Genomic DNA, 9,981 nt, shown 5'->3' with positions numbered 1-9,981 from the left:
TTTCTCAACTTTGTTTCCTGCTTCCCCGTGGTTGACACACACAACACATGTGTATCAATACAGTCTCTCGCTTCAATAATTCTTAAGCGGGAAAAGATGTCACCGAAATTGAGGGGGAAGCAAGAGCAGAATCTTGGGCATTGGAGGCGATGATGCGTTGAAAACCGACAGGATCCCGAAAGATTCTCATCTGCCCCCAGGTCTTTCCTGCCTGTGCACACTGAACTCCACCTCTCTCTCCTGAGTTCTAGACTTGTATTTTTAGCTTTCCTTTGAATATACCTATCTGGTACTACAACTGTTTAAAACTTATTCCTTTAAGTAGATGACTGTGCTGGAAATCTCTGATCTGGACAGGGGCGTGCTGGGGGGCAAGACAGTATCTCACTGTGACTTTCATTGTAATCTTTTCTTTAAGCCTAAATTGTCAGGTAGAGTCTGTAGCTTTGTTCATTTCTCTGTTATGTACTTGATTATTTGTTTACAGATCACTTCTAAGCTACCAGAGCTTGAGTACCTTTGAATCCCCAGTCCCTGGCACAGTTTCTAGCTCAGAGTATATGCTTAATAAGGATTACTGAACGCAAGCAGGTAGTACTGTGTTTACCCCTCTGATACGGCAGCACAGACAAAGGAAAATTTAATTCTGCATGAGATTAGAGACAGCTTTCCCAAAGGAGGTTATGGTTAGACTTAAAAGATGAACAGAATTTCAGCAGGAAGAGAATGGGGTGCATTCCAGGCGAAGCCAACAGTTCATGGACAAAGGCAGGAAGACAGAAAGAGAAGCAGGCACAAGATCATGAGATTTGGTGCGGCCAGAGTGGACCAGGTTTGGTGGGGATGGCACGAAACAAAGTGAGAAAGGTAGGTTTGGGCCAGGCTGCCTTGAAAGTAGGGTTACAGAGTTCTGACATAAAAATTAGTCAACATTAGCATGGCATTGAAGGTTTTAGGCAGGGAAATGATATAACCAACCTAATTTAACTTTCAGTATCACTAAAAGTGGGCTGTCTTTACCTCTTATCTCTGAGACACTAATGTCTTTATCCTCCCCCTCCCCATTAAAAAGAGGTGAGGGGCTTCTCTGGTGGCACAGTGGTTGAGAGTCCGCCTGCCGATGCAGGGGACACGGGTTCGTGCCCCAGTCCGGGAGGATCCCACATGCCGCGCAGCGGCTGGGCCCGTGAGCCATGGCCGCTGAGCCTGCGCGTCCGGAGCCTGTGCTCCGCAACGGGAGAGGCCACAACAGTGAGAGGCCCGCGTACCGCAAAAAAAAAAAAAGAGGTGAGGAAAACACCTGGCCTGGCTGGAGAGTTAGGGAGCTTTGAATGGCTAGATTTTGAAATTTGAGAAAGTCAAGCTATTTTTGATAAGATTTTCTGTTTGTCTCAAGTTCCTTCCTCCAACCTCTAAAAAAAAAGAAAATCAGAGCACAAGAAACAATCCTTCACCTGACTTAAAAAAAAAAAATTCTTAGAATGTTACACCTTCATTTCCTGTTTTCTACCTTCACTTTGGGGTAACTTTTTCTTTTGATATAATGTCAAACAGAAAAGTTGTAAGAACAGTATAAGGAATTCCTGTGTACCTTTTTCCTGTACACAATTACTTACATTTTTGCCTATTTTAAAAATCATTCTCTCATTTTAATACATATACATTTTTCCCCAAACCGTTGAGACTAAGATAGGGTATGCCCCCTTTACTCCCAAATACTTCAGTGTATAAGAATAAGATCATTTTCTTATACAACCTACAGTTCAATTATCAAAACCAAGTACCTTAACATTGATATAATATTTTTATCTAAATCAGAGTCGATTTTCACATTTTGTCAGTTACCCCTATAATATCTTTATAGGTATTTTCCCTTCAATTTTTTTACATTATTGTTAAATTATTTGCCTTTTGTCCCAAGATATTTCAATAATCTTTATAGCATTGCTATATTTTCTTCACTTATACAGTAGTGTATATTTGATACAGCTTAAAAGAATGGATTAATGAAATACCATAGTAACTGCAAACAAGTTTGAACAATATTTAAATATATCTCAGAAAGATTCAGGCTCCATAATCAGACTCCTCTAGATTTAAACTCTGTCCCCTGTATTCTATGTTAGGTAAATTACTTTGCCTCCCTTTCTATTTCCTCAACTATAAAATGGGGGTGATAATAATAATTCTTATCCAATAACGATGTTAGAAGTGTTAAATGAGAGAATACATGCTGGGTGCTCAGAATAATGCTTTGCATATAGTTGGTGGTCGATAACTAATTATTTTTACATAGGCACAATCTATGTCAATGTATTGTTGGGTCGAAAGGATCCCAATAATATCAGAACCTTCGGTGGAACTTATATTAAAATAACAAAATGAGAAAAATGCACACCCAAATGATCTAATTCCAAGCAACAAAAAGGATACAAAACTAAAAAAATAAAACGAACACTTTGTATCATTTCAAGAAAACTGTTCCGTCGTAGACCAATAATATCAGCTCCAGAGCAACCACTGGTATAGTAATATAGCTCCAGTGTGAAATCATTTAAAGATTTAAAAACAGAGAGCTGGGCTTCCCTGGTGGCGCAGTGGTTGAGAGTCCGCCTGCCGATGCAGGGGACACGGGTTCGTGCCCCGGTCCGGGAAGATCCCACATGCCGCGGAGCGGATGGGCCGGGGAGCCATGGCCGTTGAGCCTGCGCGTCCGGAGCCTGTGCTCCGCAGCGGGAGAGGCCACAACAGTGAGAGGCCCGCGTACCACAAAAAAAAAAAAACAAAAAAACCCCCCAGAGAGCTAACTGAGAAAAGGCCATGGTGCCCTTTTTAAGGGCCTCAAAGAATTTTATGTTGTAATTCAGTGCACACAGCATTAGAGATGTTGTCTTTCATATGACGGTTCTCTTGCTAAAGGCCTGCCATGAGATTTTTTTGGATATAGCTTAAGTCAACATCATCAACCATTTCACAATTTTCTGACATCATAAATGCAGCCAGATTTGAACAGAGAGATATGATCAGAGTCAACCAGTGGAAAAGACAATCCTAGCACCTCTGTAAAGAAATCATCTTATAAGGTAACTCAGCTGGTACTTAAGAAGTTGTTTGGTTTTATTAAGGAAAAGAAAAAAATTTACATAAGTATACAGCCTCTATGCTGATATTACTGGAGTTGTTGCTAACTCTGCCTCACTGCAACTCCTACAAGGCTAACCTGTCCCTCAGTTTACTAACTCAGGGGAATACTGATTGGAAAGGGCTGAACCAATATCCACCAGCTTTTGTAAGCCAAGGTCTGTGCTAATCAGGGTTTAGCATCATCTGCAGCACAGCGGTAGCTTCTGGCAAATTGTTTCTTCATGGAAATATCACATGAGTGGAAAACTCCAAGTAGCATGACCCTCTGCTCTGCTACAAGCCTAGTGACAGAAGTAATCCATCAGGGGAAAATGTCAAGCACATGGATTTACTCTGCATTTTAAATTCTGATCAGGAAAAGGTAAATTCCTCCTCCTTCTCCAGGATTAAAAAAATAATAATTTTTCAAAATAGTATGCTTCTCAACTTGGTGCATATTTAAAATACCTTAGCTAGATGCACTTTATTACGTTTCAATGTGCTCAAAATGCTATTGATCAATACTGGAAGCAAACAAAATACCCCATTTCCAGCTCTACAAGTGCCCTGCTGAATAACCTTGGAACAGTCACATGGCTTTTTGTATTACATTTGTCCTCTCAATATAAAATGAGGAAGATACTCACAGATGCTCTTGAACTACTAAATACCTTTTTAAAACGTCTAAATTATAAATTTAGACTAAATTCCTTTTTTTTAAAAAAACCCTCTGGATTGTCAATGTGGGGGTTCTGAATAGCTATCCTACAAGCCTCTATCTCCCACTTCCTCCCCACTCACTACTTTTAGGTAGACTCTTACTACTTTTTAGTAGCTGTGGTATGAAAAAAAAAATGGTGCAACAGTAAAGATGAAAATTAGATTTTTGAATTTTGTATGTTTCAATGACCTATGCCCTCTTTTCACACTTGTCAGAACAAATGAAAATAACAGGCTTTAAAGAATAATTGAAGTAGAGATGTAAAGACTGATGCTATTTGTTTTGCTGTATGTAATTCATTTCCTCTCACTATAACCTCTACATTCTAGGAGAAAAGTGGAGATCCACTGTCTGACCTCCACCTTCTGTAGCTCTTTGGGTCTAAATAACAAACGGTATTGAACTTTAGACCTCCCATTATTTCACAGGTTTCAGCCTAACAGATTTCCAAATCACACTATTTTTCATGATGTTTTGCCTAAGTCTTTCAACCAACATATCCTCTAGTACCATACAAAATTTGTACTCATTTGTAATCCTTAACATGAACACGTTTAAAAGTTTTACAGATGTTACAATTCAATAGTGGGACAAATCTTGTTTTCCTGTAAAGCACTGAAATCTCTTCCCGCGCTAAGAAGGAAAAGTTTTGCCAACCTGGTAAAACATAAAGCTGACAGCGTGGCTAAAGAAGGAGCTCTGAGTTTTCAGGCCTTTCACTGTCTTCCTGCATCAAAAATCCATTTCTAGAAAACCAATATAATATCCCCACCAAAAAGCACGAACTTAGCTGATACACAAACATCTGTATTCTGAGTCTCAGTATTGTGTGTTTTTATAATTTAGTATTTTGAATCAGAGCTAATGAAACAGTCTTAAAATTAATCACTTTAAATCCTATGTAATCACAGCTACAAATAAGTCAATCGCTTATGAAATTGTACATCTGAGACTTCTATGAAATACAGAGACTTCTATTAAAAGTTCGAATAAATGTGGTGTGCTAGGTAACTTTCAACAAGAAGGAGCAAATACTTCTGGCTTTGAGCACTGCACTAAAACAACACTTTAAATAATCCTAGTTTGTATCTGCAACACGGATCTGAACTGCTCCCTGCACTAGACTCCTAATCCCTGAAGGAGATGATCAGATTTTGCACGGAAGCTGGGACGAAGCAACCTGAAAACGGACCACTACTGCTCTATTGGTCCAGGCAGCAGATGGAAGCAGACAGACAAGTTTCAAGAAGTTATCGAATAGGTAATGCGATCGTTACCCGCGCATCACGGAGGAAGGAGAGCAAGAAAAAAGGAGGGGCTTCCAACTTCTGGTCGCCCCTGGACTGCACCCTTCTGCCTTCAGGAGCACGTTGGCTCTGTCAGCTTTTCAAAAAGTCAAACAGCTGTTGGAAGAGAGAACATTTTTCTTGGTTTTGTTTTCCAAGCCACGACCCCAGAGCTGTCAGAGAAGAGCCTGGACGCCAGAGGGGCTGGACCCGGAAGGCAAAGGCGCAGCATCTCTGGGGTCTCGGGCACAGGAGCGCCCACCCCTCCTGGCACCTGCGGACGGTTTCTTTTTTTAACTTGCCACACCCAGTGCCCCCCATCCTACCGAGAGCCGGGGGCAGAGCCTGCTCGGAGAGGCGGGCGCCGGCCCCACCCTGCGAAGGGGAGACTCACCTGCTCGCGTGGCCGCCGCAGGCAGGCAGGCAGGCAGGCAAGGAGAGGCCGGGGCGGCCGGACGGGCTACGCGGGAGACGGGGCGCCGCGAGGGGCCGCGCTTGGGGAGACGCGGCGGGCGGTCGCCGGGGTACAGTCTGCTAAGTGCCCGCGGCCCAGAGCCTAGCTGCCACGCCCTCGACGTCCGCGGGAGCGGCCGCCTCCTCCTGGGGGCGAGCCGCGTCCTGTAGAGCGAGGCCGTCGGCGTCGCGCGCGCGCGCGCCCGGTCCCGCGCGGCTCCGCCCCGCCCGCCCCCCCCCCCCCCCCCAACCTCCGGCGAGCTCTCGCGGCGCAGGCGCCCGGTGTCGACCGCCCGGCGGGGGCGCGCGGGGCCCAATAGCCGGCAGGAAGCGGCCCCGCCCTTCGCGTGCGGCCTTGGGGCCGGGGCGGGAGCCTGGCTGCGCGCTCGCACTTGACCTGCATCCGGGTTTTCTTGTTCCGCGCAGGTGAGGGGCTTGGGCGGTCTAGCTGGGGAGGGGGCTTTAGGTGTCCCCGACGGCGGGACCTTTGGCGATCTTCTGGTCTTGCACCGTGACCAGAAATGGCTTATCTCCTTTTCTTGCTTGGTCCCATCCAGTCGGTGGCAAGAATAGTTAGTAGGAATATAATGAACATTTACTGAGGGCTAGTTACTATGTACACTGCAACGTGTGCTTTGCAGGATTTACCTCATTTAACCTCACAACCAGCGAACCGAACATTATTATCCTCCTTTTATAGATGAAGAGGGCTTCCATGTGCTTAATTTCCCAAGGCCAGACAGCAAGTTAGGTGGTTGAGCTATAGGTTGCGTCCGGGTGCTGACTCCTTGTCCTGGGCTCTGAACCACGGTGGGCTTCTGCTGCAGCCGCCGCCTCCTCCAACCCCCCCCCCCACTCCCCCTCCACCTCCTGTTCATCGTATGTAAAATCCTAATAATATTTACATTTCTAATGTTTTATTCCCCGTTTGCAAAACACTTTTCACCGCACAGTCTTCCTTGATTCTCTCAGAAGCCTCTATTTCTTTTACAAATAGAAAGACCAAGGGCCTGAGCTGTTTAATGAGTTGTCCAAAGTTACAGTGGTAGGACTGGGGCTTCCTTTGTCAGGTTATTTAAAAAAAAAAAAAAAAAATTTTTTTCCCAAGGCGTCTGAGCCAAGCTTGGAAGGGAGCCTGTGTTCACAGAGAGGGAAACAGAGGCACAGAACAGGAAAGGAATTTGACTTAAGGTGTGCAGTTAGAGGAAAATCAGCTCTGATCTCCCACATAGTCCCCTCTGAGGCAAAGTGAAGCAAATTGAAGGTCAAAATCAAGGAAGCAGTGCGTCAGGCACTTAGCCCCTTGGGTCATGGGACAGGAAGAAGGATTAAAGTGTGTAGAATACATCTAATCTCTGTTAGATTTAAACTAAGGAAACAGGATTGCATTATGGTCCCAATCATTCTTTAACAATTGACCTGGCACCATCACAGAGATATGTCCAACGGATCACCCCCTGACTTCCTGTTCATTGCTTGTGTTGTTTCTGTTGCTTCCAACCCTACTGCCCCTTGCGCCCCACCAAGTTCTCCCTTTCATTCACTTAACAAATATTTATTGAGAGCCACTTCATGCGTTAAGGTCACCCTAAGAACCGCAGTTATTTTTCTTCTCTAAATTTCTCAAACACAGCAATTTCAGCAAAAATTGAGCTTTTAGGTCAAATGAATTTGGAAGTTGCTGCATTCGGTACCCCTGCATGGGGATCCATTAATGCATCTTAACACAGAAATGGCTCTGAGAAGTCCTAAAGTAAGAAGGCTGGTTTAGCCTTGTTTAACTCAGGGTTTAGGCCTTGTGCTGGGTACTAGGCTTACAGGGGTAAGGGCCATGCAAATCTATCCCTTCAGGAGCTCACAGATAGGGGAGACAGATAAGCAAACAACTAACTATGACACAACTTTATATGTACACTGATAGAGGCATTTGCAAAGTGCTGACAAAGCAGAGGAAGGATCGAGCAATTCTACCTGGAAAACTGAGGGAAGGCTTTGCATTAAGAGGATATTTGAGTAGGATTTTTCTAGGTGGAGAATATGGAAAAGGACATTCCATAGAATAATGGCATATTTAGAGATATTAAGGTATGCCTTTATGTTGGTCTTTGGGATAAGTATTAAATATTATTCAAGAGGTTTTGTTTTTGGTTTTTTTTGCATGCAGTATACCACTCAAACGGGATTAAACAGCAAATGGAATTCATTACCTCGTGTAACGCAGAAAAGTTGTGGGCTTCAAGCATGGCTGGATCTAAGGGCTTAAAAGTATGACATCAGGATTTGATCTCCATCTCTTAACTCTGTTTTCCTTCGGGTTGACTTCTTTCTCAGGCTGCCTTTCCCCATGAGATAGCAGAATGGCTGTTAACAACTTCACATCATATCCTTACCATTAGAGAGTTTCTTTTCTTCAGTGCTGTCAACAAAAGTCCCAGGACTGCATCTCGTTGGTCTAACTTGGGTTACTTGTGCATCATTAAGCCACTCTCTTCAGAAGGGGCGTGGACTATTCTGATAGCCCAGACCTGGGTCATGTGCTAACCTCCGGAGTAGCTCTTAAATCTCATGGACTGAGAATTGGGGAAACGTGGCTTCCTGTGTGACCAAAAATGTTCTCTCGGTCCCTTTATCTACTCTACATTTTTTTCTACCTGATTTGTGCCTTAGGAGATACCAGCATGGACTGCTTCAATGGGTCCCTAGTTCTCTGGCTTACAGTTGAATTTATCCATAGAAGACATTGGACGCGTGCAGAGGATTGGAGGAGGATGAAGTTAGGCCCCTTCCGCAGGCCCTTTCCCTTCTGGGTCACTGCATGTTGGCCACATACCTCTGTTGAGTCTTCTGTCTAGTGCCCCTCTTCATACGGGTCTCTCCTAGCTCTGGTAGAGTCTCCCTTCTCTTGGCCTAGAGGTGGTAGTAGCTCCCTACTGCTGGCAGCCTCAGAGTTTCATCCTATCATTCCTTCTTGTATATAACCTTTACCAAACTCAGCTCAGATTAACCTTCTGCAGGAACCCTGACGGTTACCTTCACCAAAGGTAATTCAAGTTTTTAATTACCGAAAGAAAGGGAAATGTGTAAAGAGCAGGCAACAGGCGATAAGATAGCAATACTGATTTGGTAGAGCTATTACAATAAGGCAGGCCAGAGATGACAGTGGCTTGGACAAGGGTTATAGGAAAGGAAGTGGTGAAAAATAGTATGTTCCTGGTGAAATTTAAAGGCAAAGTTAACAAAACTTACTGATGAATTATATGTAAGTTTTGAGCATGAGAGAGGAGTTGGGATAGAAGCAGCTGGAAGACACAGGTCTGGAGCCTAGGAGTGGGCTCAAACCAAGCGTAGTGATTTTGGAAGGAGGTGTGCGGGGTAGTTGAAATCATTAGCTCAGGTGAGATGACCTCAGAGGAGCAGGTGGAAAAGAAACACAAAAAGGGCAAAGGGCCGAATCCAGAACAACATCAATCTTTTCATGGTGGGCAGAGGGAGAGGTGCCATCTTATATCTATCAACTAGGTTGTGAGCAACTTAAGAACAAGAATGGAATCTTCCACATCTTCCCTCTTACATTGTGCCCACGGTGTATAAGTGCTTGTTATGAACGAACTTCACGTAGTTTTACATTTCTAACACTCCCTCCCTCTCCTCTTCATCATTGTGAGGTTTGAGTTACAGGCAGAGAAAAAAAGAGAGAGAAATTGATCCCTTGTGACTCAATCCATTGAAACCTATGCCAAGGTTGATAAGCATTTTTGCTGTCCTGAAAAACTCAAGTAGAACTCATCAGATAAGGCTACAGATCCTGAGTAGCTCGTCTCTTACCTTGGAGGAGAATTTCCAGACAGATGATTTCATTTCAGATTTTGTTATTCTTATCTGAGTAGACTTAAAAGTCAATACTTTAAAAAGTCCTTATTAGGGACTTCCCTGGTGGCGCAGTCGTTAAGAATCCGCCTGCCAATGCAGGGGACACGGGTTCGAGCTCTGGTCAGGGAAGATCCCACATGCCGCGGAGCAGCTAAGCCCGTGAGCCACAAATACTGAGCCCACGTGCCACAACTACTGAAGCCCGTGTGCCCTAGAGCTGGTACTCCTCAACAAGAGAAGCCACTGCAATGAGAAGCCTGCGCAGGGCAAGAAAGAGTAGCCCCTGCTCGCCGCAACTAGAGAAAGCCCGTGCGCAACAATGAAGACCCAACGCAGCCAAAAATAAATAAATAAATTTATAAAAAGTCCTTATTAGGTTTGTGCTATGGAATTAATAGAAACGATAAAAGATCTCCATCTCACACTCCGGTGTTGCGGGTGGAATGTAAAAGGAGACAACCAATTTTGGGGAACTTTTGCCAGTTTTTCAAGCTAAGTGTACATCTACCCTGTGGCTCGGAAATTCAA

The sequence above is a fragment of the Phocoena phocoena genome, chromosome 1 (assembly GCF_963924675.1).
Source record: "Phocoena phocoena chromosome 1, mPhoPho1.1, whole genome shotgun sequence".
Classification (NCBI taxonomy): domain Eukaryota; kingdom Metazoa; phylum Chordata; class Mammalia; order Artiodactyla; family Phocoenidae; genus Phocoena; species Phocoena phocoena.
Note: the sequence above shows the minus strand (reverse complement) of the source record.